Raw genomic sequence first — 15209 nt, 5'->3', positions numbered from 1 at the left:
ACTCCCTCTCGAGATTGTTATTGTGAATATCTTGAAATTACTATGCATTGTACAATAACGTTCTTGTAAACTGTATAGGAAATCACGACACGTTCAATGTATTGACTAAAAACACATGAAATGGGGCAAAATAGGCCCTAGTCGCCATTTGCCGTAAGTTAGAGCGTTCCCAATCGTTTCCAACTTTAAGAACCACTGCAATTCAAGATATTCAAGAAAACACATAAAATGGGGTAAATGGGGCAAAGCTAGCCTTTACCATCGTTTGACGTTTATAAGAATTTGGACCCATACCGTCATTTGCCATCAATGAGGGTGTCACCAATCGATTTCTCGTGATTTTTTACATAAAATAGTATACTTTCAAAGGAAAAAAACAACGGCAATTAAAGATATTGACGAAAACCACATAGAATGGGGTAACTGGGGCAAAATGGGTCCTTGCTGCCATTTGCCGTACAAATAAAATGTTACTTATCAATTCCTCGCGATTTTCTACATAAAATAACATACTTTAAAACTGTAGGAAACTATATTAGTTCATGATATTAAAAAAAATACTTAAAAAGGGGATAAATGGGGCAAAATGGGCCCTTGCCGTCATTTGCCGCCATTGACACTGTCACCAATCGATTTCTCGTGATTTTTACATAAAATAAGATACTTTAGAAGTGCGGCAAACTACGGCAGTTGAAGATATTCGAGAAAAAACACCCTAAAAAAGTCAGAATGGGGTAAAATGGACCACTTCCCGTCAATTGCCGCTATTGAGAGTACCACCAATCGATTCCTCGTAATTTTTTACATTAAATATAAAACTTTGATAGGCAGAAACTGACGGAATCAAAAGATCCGTTTTTTCACCCGTTTTTGCCAGCCGTCCCCTAATATGACAGTTTTCGTGAGTTGCGCGTATCCACCGACAGATGGCAAGTGGGCCTCGTTGGATTCCGACCATTAAATACGCAACTCAAAAGTTGCACGGAAATTTTTTTTTCGTGACGGCTTTCGCGGTACGCTCTTTCCAACTTTTCAAGACTAATATTTTAACATAGCGTATCTCTAAACAAGTTTTTCAAGAAAATGATTCAAGAATGCTTATTTTGTCGTTTTAAACCGAAATAAGGCTAAAACTATATTAATTTAAACTATTTGCCATTTTAAGATGTTTGGCTAGATAATATCAAAGGCCGCCATCTTGGGCCCACTGGGCCCACAAAAAGGGGTACGCTCAGTTTGTATGGGAGCTTTCAACATGCTCCCGGGCTGGTTTTTGCCCACTGTGCAGCGGTTGTATGCAAAAAAAAAAATTGCAAAAAATTTACAAAAAGCGGGAACAAAGCATAACATGGTTCAAAAATAAACTGAAAACCCGATTAAATTTATGAAATAATAAAAAAAAACATTTTTTTCAAATAGCGTAACAGCAAATCAAAATTACGATTGCACTAAGCGATCATAACATTGACACCCCACCGATCATACTGACGTTTTGTGCAACATATCCAAACTGAGTTCCTTTCTCACTTTGAGTGCCTCTCTCCAAAGTTCCACAAAGTTGTCCCATTCTCACCTTTCGATATCTCTCTCACCTCCCCCAATTCGCTCCGAAGTTCGCTCGCCGTGGGCTCCGTCCGAAAAAATCACGATCAGTGAGCTGAGCACCGTCGTCGAGTGAAGATCACAAGCCGTCTTTCTGTGGCGGCGCGTGATCACCGAAAGGAACCTGCTGACTGCTGAAACTGTTGGATACAGGAGAGGAAAAGAGGTGTGTGTGTGTTTGCGGATCAAAGTGTTGGGGGGATTCTGTGTGTTTTCTCGCGCAGCAAATCCGGATATTCGCGGGGAAGGGCGACACGATCGTGCGCCCGAAGAAGCTGAAGTGAAACTCGCGATCGCGTCGAATCGAAGGTGAAAGGAGGACACGATCTCTCGGGGTGGTGACCAAGTTGAAGGTGTTTCGATGTGGTGATCAAGCAGGAAGAAAGTTGATCGCCAAAGTGTGGAGTTTGTGTTCTAGATCGACGGAATAGCTGCGCCGCGATCAAGAAGTAAGTTCAAGTGTGGAATGAAGGCGACGAACTCTCTTCTTGTCTCTCTCTCTCTCTCTCGCTGGATACCTGTTTTTAAGTTCTTCACCACTTTGCTTTGCTTTCCTTCTTGAAACTCTGCTGTGTCGTGATCCTCTCGAAGAATCGCTGCTTCGGCTTCAACCTCAACTTCTATTGCATATACGTAAACCGGGCCCCGTGTCAAGTAAGGTGTTTTCTGTTGGATTCTCGGCTTTTGGAACAAAAAAAAAAAAAAACGTCGACAGGTCGTGATAGAGAATCTTGTTCGTTCTGCTGGTGCGGTGAATGTCGGAAAAGGCTCTTTTTGGGCTCGACCGACCAAAAGAGCAGCAGGGTTCGTGCGCTCTGCGGTATTTGGCCCTGGCATGGAATTTGCTTTTGGAGCGCGAAGGTGTGGAAGAACAGCGGAACGTAGGGAGTGATGATTTGTTTGTGGTTTTCGAGGAGTGTGTTGACTGTTTGAAGAAGATTTTTGTTATCGTCCTTTTTGGAGTTTATAGAAAATGCAAGAAAAAAATGGTTGGAAGTGTAAATAGAGGATAACGTGCAGAGTTTGAAATTTGGTCATTGAAATATAGCTAAGCTTCGTCTTAAATCAAATCCAGATTTAATTTTCAGTAGGCCTTATCATTATAAGAAACCCATAGCATATAAGATGCTCTTGAAATTTATTCAAGAAATTATAATTTGCAGTAACATCAAGGAAATCTTGACTGATGAGTTTTTATTCAGCGTCTTGAATTTAAAAAAAATATTCCTTGAGAGTGTTTTATCTTTTCTCAAAGAAAATAACAAAAAAAGGAAATTATGTTTAAAATAACAAAAGTGGGGTTTTATCAACTTTTCTTAAAAAGACTAACTTCTTGTGATATGTTTGGTGATTGTTTCTTGCCCTAGAACCAGTTTTGCATCATCAACTCAAAAGAGATAAACTGATATGAATATGAGACATTTTTGTAAACATGAGCAGCCAAATAACCAAACACGATTTTTACATTACGATTGCGATTCTTTTTAGTCAGAGTCTCAAATGATCATTCTGGTTTCTCCGCACGCGATTTTTGGTTTAGTATTTATTTTTATTACTTTAAATCTTCTATTGAAATTTCTATATTGATCTCCATTCACTAACTTTGCATCAGATCCATGAATTCGATTTTGCAAATTACTGTAAAAATATTTCAAAAGGGGCCTAGTATTTATAAATTTATTGAATTTAGTTTTCGAAATATCATAAAATCGATCATAAAATTTCACATTCATTCTGTCCGCCAAATCGTGAAAATTCACTAACCCTAGTCATAGGAAAGACCCCAAACAGTTTGAGCCAATACCAAAAATAAAAATGCACGAAATCGGCGAAATTAATTAAATTTGAAAATGTCCGTGAAATCTCGTGGAATTTATCATTTTTTTTCAAATCAATGCTAAAAAATAACAACATAAAATAGTTTAACAGCTTTCCAAAGAAAATTTACTGAATTTAATAATATTTTCATAAACTTACGAAAAAATTATCTATCATTTTTTTAAAAGTTTTTTTTTTAAAATTCTTCATACAATTTGAAATGAATTTTGCTTACTAAAATTATTTTTGATCTTTAAAACCAGACCCATTTATAACATAACAGATTTTTTTTTCTGAGTCCCGTTTAAAATTCAAGATATTTGATTACGAAGTTTGATGATTTTTAGCTTGAAAAATCAAATGATATTTTTGTTATTTTTCTGCCAAAAGATTGCAAAATATCTACAATTTTGAAAATTTACTTTTCTTTGTATTTTTATTTGGATGAAATTTTGTCCATGTCCCTTTGTTAAAAGAAGTCATTTTGGTGCTTCATACAAAATGGATACGTAAATATATGAACTTCTGTATCTGTATGAAGGGATTTTCTGATCGATTTGGTGTCGGCAAATTGCCAGGCTATGATCAGGACTTTTCACAAAAATAGTTACACATATTTCTTTAATTTGACTGTTTAACAGCAGAAGTTGAATTTCCCAAAAAGTATTCAGTCGACGCTCTGGTTGTCGATCTTCTTTAAATCAATATTACTCCATATGAAAAAACACACACAAATAAGATGCAAAATCAAATTTGCAATCGAATAGTACTTTACTTTCTTTTTCAATAAAAAGTTATTGTTTTCAAGTTAAGGTATAACATTTTGATTTTTTTCGATTTTTTGAGCTTTAAAAATAATTCTTGAAAGAATAGCACCTCTGAAAAATACATTTTTGAAAATCAAAGAAAATTTCCTATAACTTTCTCTCTGGACTTTGAAAAATCGGGCAGTTGGTTTCTGAGATACAGCCTCAGAATTCAAATAGATGAAAATGAGTTTTTCTAAATTTCATCTAATCAGTATGTAATTTTTGAACTGACAATATCTAGGAAACTATTGGTCCGATTTTTAATGTTAAAAATTGAAGCTTGTGCGAAATTTTCTGATTTTTTCAATGAAAATAATTTCAAAATTTTAACTTTAAAAAACTAACTTAGAAAAAGGCCTAAAAAGAGCAATTTCTTTATTTATATTTTAAACCAATGATTTTTTTTTCGAAATATATCTATTGAAAAGATGAAAAAATCAGTTTTTAATAATTAATTGAAATTTGAGGTCTAAAAGCATAAAAAAAACCTGAAATCCGCATTTTCGCAAAACTCAAAAAAATCCAGTTGAAAAAAGTCTAAAAATAGACAATTTTCCTTATTTGTATTTTAATCCAAAGTATAATTTTTAAGAAATATTTTTATTGAAAAGATTAAAAAAAACATCAGTTTTTTTTAATATATTGATTGAGGTCTAAAAAGCATTTTCATAAAACTCGAAAAAAATCCAATTCTCTTTATTGCATTTGAATGGTCTATCATATGTCTATCATATGTGTCATAAATTCATGGATTGATTAGTTTTTTTTTATTATTTTTTTCGAGAATATCAGAAATTTTAAAGATTTTTTTTATCAGTTTGGGGGTGTTTAGGTGAGACTTAGAAATAAAATATTTTTCTGTTTTTTTAGTTAAGTTGAAGTTTGAGTCAAATATAAAAAGAACGTTTATTTTTTTTCAGTTCTTGTGTGTGTTTTAATGTATATTGAATCGCTCCGCTGACAACATCTTCAATCAAATCTTTTTAAGTTTAATATATTACAAAGGGCATAGATTCCTAGTTTACTGAACCCGTCGCGTAATGACTCGTTGGAATTTATGATTTTCTGGACTTATCATTTCCAGTAGATCACCTTCCAGCGCCCAATTACGGTTCTGATACGATTTCAAGATATGAATTAATAAATTCATTTCGCCACCACGCCAACGCACGTGTGCAATCAAACGTCTTGTTATCTCGTCTAATTTCACACCAGACTGCCCTCCCGCGATGCTTAGTCAGTTTTCACTCTTCTCAAAAAAAAAAGCAGTAATAAATAAAGCAAACTTGACTTGAGGTCCAAAAAACTTAAAATTCAGTTTTGAACCAGCTGAGGTGAGTACATTGAATCCCCACAAATCACATGAATTAATTTCGTTGAGGGTAGCCGACGTCAAATGAGCCAACGAACTCGGCCTCAGACAGTCTTGGACGGGCTAGGGAAGACGAAGGAGAGTTCACGATCATTGAATTTCTAAATAGGAGCGAATATGCCGCTTTTCTGCTACTGCTGAAACTTACTCTCTTTAGGTTTTTTTTTCGCATAAAATTAGTGGGCTTCTTTTCGGTTTGCTTCTTCATTTTTTGCACACTGCAGGAACCCCTCAACCCCCCTCCCTAAAATGGTTTATGGCATGACCATATCAGGAGGATGAGTTTTCTTCGTTTACTTTTCTTGCAAGTTTTGCAACGCTCTGCTGAGTGTACGATGTTATGTGGTAGACGCAGTGATGTTACTTAAATGATGATTTCGCAGAAACAAAAATGTAAATCTGTAACATGTAAAATTTTACAGTGTAAATTTACCTCTTTTTCATGTAATTTCACATGCATTACAGCCCAGCCTCGATTAATCAAAGCCTCGACTATTCGAAGCAAAATCGAGTCTGAACTATCTGTCAAAAGAGTAGTATTACACATAAACAAATGTAAATTTACACATCTTTGAGGTAAAATTAAATTTTTTTTTGTTGACAGGAAATCTGTCTACATCCTCACATGTAATATTACCATGTTTTTTTTCTTCAAACTGTGTTGAGCACCACACAGCTGGGCACGTGATCGGGAACGTTTGGTCCACAACTTCTGGAGCTGGTTGCAACTGTACAACTGCAACCAGAGTGCATCGAGAACGTGGTCTGCATTGGAGGTAATAAAGCCCAATTATAAGCAGTGTATACAGCAGAGCTCATTAGTATTCCATGTGGATGGTCGTGCCCATGTAGAATCTCGGAAACAGGAGGAAAACTACTTCACAGAAAAAATAGTTTAATTTTGAAAGGTTGAAAATGTGATTGTTGTGATATGTGAAATTACTCATAAAACATGTAATATTACATGATGATTATTATTACCATGTTTTTTACTTTGTTGGTGGTTGTCATAATAATCAGTTCTTTTTTGTACTTTTTTCTAAAGTCTAAGAAAATATTTTAAAAAATATAACGAATTTTCATCAAACAATTGAATTGTTGTGCACACAATGTTGTCATGCTCGACAACTGAAGCAAAAAAGGGGTGACAAATGCAAAAATGAAAGCCTCACTTTGGCCAACTAATCCAGTCCCAACTCCAAGAACCAGCCTGGCCGGGCTAAACCCAAGCTCGGGTTGCGGTTTACCCCGACTCCAAGAAGAAACCTCCCGACGACGACGCAGGTTTGGCATGAATGGAGGAGACTCTGGAGGCAATATTAATTAAGGTAACGGTACAACTCGCTGGGCTGGGTTGGGCTGGGCTGTGCCGACCGAGTGGGTGGGCGGGGGTGGTGCTCAAACACACACAGACTTCCACCCAATGCCACGACGAGACTTGGCAAGACATGCCACAAGAAAGTTGATCGTCGTCGTCGTCGGCCTCCACAAGAAAGTCGCAAAGTCAGCGCTAAGCGCTCGACTTGTACTATCTCTATACACACTCAACGAAAATGATGCTTGTGTTGGTGTCGTGTTGTTGTTGAGTCTCTTTTTTCTTGAGGTATGTAAACGGCGTGCAGAACAAACCACCTCTTTCTTCTTCCCAGCACAGCGACACGACGAAAGTTGGCTGTTTTCTCTCTAGCTGCTAGGAAAGCCAACCCTGAAGAAGTGCGCAAACTCAGCAAAACTCGGCAAAACTGTGCGTTAGGGGCGCTATTTCGCTTGAACTCATTACGCGCGGCGAACCTCTGCCGTCGTCGGAGAAGGTCAGATTGTGTGATCAACAACGTGGAGATTGGGACCAAGATATTACAGAGACGAGTAATTTACTTTTTAAGTTTGCGCGCGGGATGATGGAAAGGTACGTTGATTGGTGCGTGCAAAGGTCTCTGGCAAGATTGAGTAGCACGGGGAAGACCTTTGGTGGTTCGACCCATCATTAAAACTGTCAATCTGGAAGCGTACACCAGGTGTGGTGATACAAAATAATTGAAATTGTTGGAAAGGGGACATCCATAAACCATGCAGGAACTTCAGTTTGGCGATTGTTCATGCTTAAAAAATTAAAAAAAAAATGTATATTAGGGATTGCCACTAAAAGGAAGAGAAATTGGGATCTGAAATTTAAAAAAAAAATGAGTTCTAGTTATCGTTTACAGAAAAATGTTCAGAAAAGTGGAAAACACCATTATTGATAGATTAGTTCTGAACTCATCGGATATTTTAAATGTCTGTAAACTTGCAAATGTCTTGATTCTGATTCTACAAAATTCTTTAATACGCTATACAAGATAATACACATGATTTCTGCATTTCTTGTAAATTCGGCAGGATTGATTCCTATTTACATTCAATTTGTTTATATTTATAAAAATGTCTTGGCTAGGCCACATTCTGTCCATATTCAATCTGGCCTCAAAATAGTTATTTTTTCAATGCTTTCAAAATTCCAGGTGGCTTTGAAAGTCTTTGTATTTTTACAAAGATTTAAAGTGTAAAATGGACCATTTGCTTTTAATGCTTGAATCGAAAATTTCTGGTTTAATGTTTGTCTGAAATTCACCAAAAAATAATGTAATGAGATGGAAGTTTGACTTGTGCGATTTTGCCAATGTTTTTTTTAAATTTGTATTTGTATTTGTATTTGTAAATGTAAATGGGTTATGCATAAATAAGTATGTTATATTTTTTGTTATTTCCCAGACTATGCCTTTACGCATTTTTTCTACAATTTAAATGACAGTAGAATAGCAGAAAATGTAAAAAAAGCAAAAAATTGTAAAAGTGATTTAAAAACAAGAAAAAACTAAAAATAAAACTAAAGCTAATGATAGGAGAAGGAACACACAAAAAATATTTCCGAATGCTTCATCATTTGTGTGTAGAATTAGCCAAATAATATCAGAAACAAACTTTAAATAAACAATAAAAAAAGGCATATTAAAATACTAAAAATGAAACTAAAAAAAAAACAATAAATATATAAAGTTTAGGATTTTTTTTTTACATTTCAGGGTTAACTTACTTTTAAAACACGCAATAAAACACATTAAATCATTTATAAAAAAAATTTAGGTTTAGCATTTTAGCAAATACAAGTTTATTACTTTGCTGCTTTTTTACATCAAAATATATTTTGATATTAAACCATTTAAATGTTTGTTAAGGTTTTTCTCCTCAAAATTTGTTCACAAAAATTAGAGGGCAAAAATAACATTGAAAAAAAGTATTGTGAATTTTCAATCACTTAAGAAAAACAATGTTTTCATGAATTTATTGACATTAAAAAAAATACTGCAGCATGATTGTTATAGTTATGTTAGGCATTTAGTAAAACTTTTGGTTAAGAAAAAAATTAAATGAAAATTAGGCTAGAAATTAGATTTTTTTATGCCTATCTAGAGCCAAAGGAACAAACAATATAAATAATATTTATTCTAGCCTTATCGTCCAAACCAATTTTGGAGAATGAATCAACATTTTTCCACATTTTTGAAGATTCCTTTTTGTACTGGAATTGCCTGTATTGAATAACACATGTAACTTGAAAATTAATTTTATATGTATTAAGTCGATATTTTCGAACTCATTTGCATTGAGAAAATCATAAAATTCTAAAAGACTCCCATTTATCAATTTTTTTGTCTTTATTTAAAATTATTAAATTTTTCATTTTTGTAAATCATTATGTACACAGACATTAAACTGATGAATATTCATTAATTCCTAATGTAATATTACACAATTTATTGCCATAAAATCTTTCATCGTTTTTTGATGAATATTACCATTTTTGTCTGTGTACCCTGAAAGTTTCTCCACCAATCTCTTTGTATTAAATGCATTATTTTGATGAACAATTTAATCTCCAACCTTTGAATAAATTTCATCGTCTTTTCGTGATTCTCAACATTTATTATGCTACTATGGATTGAATTTGCAGTTTCAATTTGTTTAGTTACACAAACAAAAAAAAGTTAATATTCATTAGGGAATGGTGACAGATTCTGTGCCAATAAAAGATGAAAGATTTTAACGGTTTCTGGTAGATTTTCATCAGGTTTACATTTTTTCTAATTTTTAAGGTAAAATTGCTCATAAAACAATTAATATTCAACCAATCAAATTTTCAACCTTCCAAAATTCTACTTTTTTCAAACTTATTATTCATACCGTCCCTTTTTTAATTCACTAACAGTTCGCAAAACGTTCCTCACTTGTCACTCATCGCAGTCTTTTTCCACTGCCCAAGTTCTCATCCAGGTCAACCCCCGGCACACACAATTCCACATTTCCAGGAAAGTCCTACAACTCTCTCATTTCCTCTCATTTGGCCACAATGACAACAGCATCACAGCATCAGCAACAACAGTATTTTTTATGTTTATGTTTTTCTACGAAATGATCTTTTCCGAATTTTAATTCACACCTTCTTTCCTCTCACATTTTGATGGTGTTTTTTTTTCACTCACTCCTCACCACGAGAGTGGAGTGAGCGTGTTTGATTAGTTCTGGATGGCACTCGGGCCGGAATTTCTCTTCCTCTTCCACGTAACGAACGAAACTAAAAAAAAAGAGTTTTAGTGCTCACCACGTTGAACGAAACACGTGAAGGTCAAAGGAGAAAGTTCGCTTTGGGTGTGAGTGCGAGGAGAGGAGGGGGAGGGGGGGTTTTGCCTCTCCCATTAGTTATGCTACGAAGTTATGCTTTGAGTGAGTGAGTGAGAGAGGTAAAAAGGGAAATAAATACACACAGCACAGCAAAATAGAACAAATTACTCTGGCTGGCAGCTGATGGCAGCCAAAGGGCAAGCTTAATTTTTCAGGTTTATTGCCTCTGTCGAGTTGTGTGCGTGTGTGCCCAGGTGACTGATGGGCAGGTAATAGACAGAAAAAAAGCAGGGAAGAAGGAAGAGTGAAGAGGAGAGTGAACACTTAAATGGCACCGTGCAAATGTCACCTGGCTCAGAATAGCGGGACTTTGCTAGGAAGGGAACCACCGCATCAAGCTTCAACAGGTGGAACAGGTGGAATTGTGTCTGGCAGAGCAGTGACAAGATTCTTGTTGGAATTTGTTTAAGTACTTGAAAGTGAAAAAAATGGAAGAAAGAGGTCGAGAATTATAATTAAAGTAAATTTTATCCAACAATGAAAATAACAGGATTTGACAATAAAGTCTCGAAAAATTCAAAATCCATGAAATCAAATTGTATGTATAATTTAAAACTTATAATTTCGATGTAATGCTTAACAATGTAAAAACATTTCCAAAACATTTGCATGTCATGAAGAACTGTACAAAATATCGTGATGATTATCGCACTCGTTAGTAAAATTTTGATCGTAATTTTCCAACAACTAACAATTTTCTCGATCGTAATGAACGGATTTTAAAATTTGAAAAATTTAAAATTAAAAATTCAGCAAGCAAAGTATTAAAAAAAGTTTGAATTATAATACAAATTTTAAATAACAATAATTCAAACAAAAAATATGTTTTTGCGAATCTGAAATTATTTTTTTTATAATTTTCAGATTTTTTTATCTTTTACACAAAAAAAAATAATTTTGATTTTTTTAGAATTTTTTTTTGAAAATTTTAGATTGAAAAGTACTTTTTTCCTTTTTCCGTTTTTTTAATTATTATGGAATTTCGTTTTTTTTTTAAATTTTCTGATTACATATTTTAATTGCTATTTCAAATTTTGATCGTAGTTTCTCGATTTACCATCGACATTTTTTAATAGTAGATGGAAATCTTTATACACAATGAAATTTCAAGCCTTATTTTATAAATATTCAAACCAGAGCTTTACAAACTGCATTTTTTCATTTTTTGTTTATTTTGATAATCCTTTGCCTTTGCAATTTCTGTGTTTTTTTTTAGTAAAAATACCTAAATTTTAAGAACAAGCAATATGTATAGCAAACGAATTTCAGTAAAACACTCAAATTTGTGAAAAAACTGTATTTTGTGAAATTGGTGAAACTGTTAAACAAAAATCTCTTATGTTGAAAAAATAGTAATTTCAGAATTCTATATTTCAGATTGAACATATGCAAACTTGTGTATCGTAAACCAGGGTGACTTTGATAGGATTTCAATTTGTTTTTGGAATATTTTTCAACAGATAAGGGTTTTCTCAAGATTATTATTTTTAAAACATGTACTGGGGTAGGCCACACAAAGTCCATGCACTATTTTGGAGAAAAATTCAATAGTGTTTAGAAAAATAGTTACGTTAAAAATTCTTAGTTTAAATTCCGGGGTGACTTTGATAGTCATAGTTTTTCTTCTTAAAATCATATTTAAGATGTTCAAACTTTATTTGTTCGTTAAATGTACCATCACTAAAGTAGCTGATATAGTTTTTAAGAAAAAATCAATGTTCATATTTAGTTAACTAAGTTTATAAGCTTTTTAATAAAATACATATAAATTTTAGGAAAAATTGTTAAAAAGTCGGAATTTTGCATGAAATTTGTTAAAACTAGTTTTTTTTTAAATAAAATTATCGATTTATTTTGCATTTTATGCTGAATTCGAAGCACGAATCACCAGTTTTCTTACTGTACATGAAATTCGTTCAACTGAAATTACGTATAAATTTGGAGATTTTTTTAAATTGAGTTTCAAAAACACATATTATATACTATTTACAAACTTATTTAACCTTCTCCTAGTGGAAAGCTGTCCATAGAATCCGAAAAATGCATTCTGTTTTCCGATTCAAAATCATCTTCATTGAGAAAATCATGACACTCTGAGAAGTTTAAAATAATGACTTTCATCACCATTTTCTTAACTATAGTTAACTAACTTTTTAAACTTTTCAAAATTTTATGAAAAGTTATTTTTGAGGTACTTTGAACACTTCTCTACCACGGTCAGTATGAATCTAAACAATTCCGTACGTATTTTAATTGTACTCTTCATTTTGCGGAAAAATCGCAAACCTATCTAAGGCTATCAAAGTTACCCCGTTTTACGGTATTTGTAAAAATACCGTATTTTGTGGAAAATTTAGTATTGGAGCAATGATGATAACAATAAATAAATAAAGTAATCGGAAAGAATCTTGTATTAAACATTTTTAAGGAATTTTGCAGAAGAAATTTAAAACTTTTATGAAAAATCCATTAGACACAGTTTAAGCTCTTCTAACGCAACTCGATGTCGCAACCTCTGACAAAGTCTCCGAAACAAAACCGATCGTCGATTTCACCGCTCAACCTCGACATTTTCGTCAAACGAAATCCAGAGGGTGAGGGGGAGCTCCAAAACAAACGATTCGTTCAACGATACACAATCAACTTCCAATCAGCGGCATCCGATCGTTATGGCAAAAGGGCAAACGAGTCACGATCGGTTCGATCGATCCCTTCCGATCGTGCGTAACTTTTTATTTATCAATCGACTCCGAATCGGGCTTCTTTACGAGTGAAAGTTTTGCGACACACGACACGACATCGGGGATTTGGTCTCGTAAAATGTAACGATTTTCGGAAGTTTGTCAAGTGGGGGGGAGACAGGAAATTATCGCTGGAATATATTTAATTTTTGAACCACAGATGTAAATTTCGTCCGATGATGAAACTGCTCGGCACAGTCGAAATCGTCATCTCGTCGTGGCCAAGTTTCACAAACACCGGTTGAAACGAAAGGGGATTCGACGAGAGTCCGAGAAACGTCGAGAAGAGATAAAATAAATAACAACACCACTTTCGGGAGGTGTAGAGCAAAGCGTGCGAGTCAAAGGATGAAACCGGTTTCGGCGAAATGAACTGACGAGGGAACAGCAATAACAACAATAAAACAAATATTATCGCGATGCCCCCGAGAAACGGAGCCACCTCGGCTTCAGAGTTGGATCTTGAAGTAGTTTTGGAGTTTAGTCGAGTGGGTCAGCGAAGGAGTTGGGAAGAGAGTTCGAAGTAGATATCTTTGGTGAATTCTGGTTTGCACTTCTTTAGCTAGGTTTTTGCTGGATTTTTCCAATTTTTATTTTGAGCTGTAAAATATTATTTAAAAAAGGCTTTTAATACCAATGAATTTTGTCAATCCAATAAAAAATAATTCAATTATTTCTTTATTATATTTTATTTCCATGCTAGTTTTTTCAAACAGATTACAGTCCAGACTGGATTATCCAAAGGTTTGTTTGGAAATCGGATAATCAAACCAGAATTTGTTTGTGTTTATTTTAAATTTCTTGTTTTAAGCATACAATTTATGTTCAGCGACCCCATTTTAGTAAAATTGGAATAGTTGATTGCCTATTAAAATTGAAAATGCATTTTTTCAATATTTTATCTCCGCAATTTTGGCCGCCATCTTGGATTAAAAATTCTAAATTACTTTAGCGTAGTTTAGGGGCCATACTTAAGCTCGACAATCAAAAATAAGACAACGAAAAAAAAATTGGAAGCATTTGGATAATTGAGTCTGGACTGATTTATTTATTTTAAAGAAATACAATGTTTATTGTTTTGTAAATTTTATAATAGCATTTAGCTAAAAACGCTGAGAGCAATTCTTGGATTAATTGGCAATGTCAAAACATTAAAAAGTAATGACATTCTGCTAACATTCGGCTAGAAATGAAAGTGCCAAAAAATTTAACAGCAAAAGAATAAAATGTTATGCAAAAAATGCATTTTTTTACAATTGTTTAAAAAAATATATAGGGAAAATTCTCGTATGTTTGGCAGGTTAAGCACTTGCTCCTAACTCCATCCAATTTGCTGATTTTCACTATTTAAGCAACTTATTTTGTAAAAATATTGATAGAAACTTGCTTGCACACTTCCTATTGACCTATTAATCACTCGATTTCAGTTGAAAACGCTTTTTATGAGCTGTAATTGAATGTCAAAGTGCTGATTAGAGGCACGCTGGAATCAGAAGCCGTTCCCCTATGAACCTATATATTTATGACATATTAAATTTAATAGCTTTTAGTTATATTTGGAAAAGAATACAAAAAAACCAAGGTTGTTAATCGATAGAATTATCGATAACGATAATGGTTATCGTCATCGTCGGGATGATAACGATAATCTATCGTTATCGTTATTCCGATAATTCTATCGGCGATAATTTTATCGACGATAACGGACGATAACTTATATTTAATATATTTCTAAAATTGACTAAAACCAACCAAATTATGTTGAATTTTCAAGCTTCCTCTAAGTAAATATTTTTTGTTAATATGGTAAGTATAAATACTAAAAAAAAACACAAAATAACGTATTTTCTCGAAAATACTCAAATGTTTATAATTCGCAATATTGGTATCAAACGATTTGAAATTTTGCATGAATTTTCTCTGTTTAAGAGTTTTCTGAAAAAAATACTCAAATTTTCACAATTTACCGTATTTTTTGGGAAGTACTAAAATGTTCTAGGATTTGCAATATGGGTATCAAATGAAGCGACATTTTACCTGCTGTTCCATTCAAAAAATTCTAAAACAGTTAAAATAAATGCAAAATTTCAAATCGTTTGATAATAATATTGCAAATCATAAAAAATTAGAATTTTCGAGAAAATGCGGTTT

At 33.6% G+C, this 15209-nt stretch overlaps 1 protein-coding gene across 4 annotated transcripts in view; it reads left to right on the top strand.

Moving 5' to 3' along the window:
• LOC120430744 (low-density lipoprotein receptor-related protein 2) overlaps window positions 1–15209 on the top strand; it is a 129473-nt gene that overhangs the window by 41934 nt on the left and 72330 nt on the right. The window contains exon 1 of one of the 4 annotated variants that reach the window (XM_039595862.2): window positions 1641–1768. The exons of the other annotated variants lie outside the window; for them this stretch is intronic. The gene's annotated coding sequence lies outside the window, so the exon portion shown is untranslated. Of the gene's footprint in view, window positions 1–1640; window positions 1769–15209 lie in introns of those variants that run through there. 4 annotated transcript variants of the gene reach the window in all.

This window comes from Culex pipiens, chromosome 1 (assembly GCF_016801865.2).
Source record: "Culex pipiens pallens isolate TS chromosome 1, TS_CPP_V2, whole genome shotgun sequence".
Lineage (NCBI taxonomy): Eukaryota > Metazoa > Arthropoda > Insecta > Diptera > Culicidae > Culex > Culex pipiens.
The sequence above is the reverse complement of the archived record's forward strand: the minus strand, read 5'-3'. Positions and strand labels throughout refer to the sequence as shown.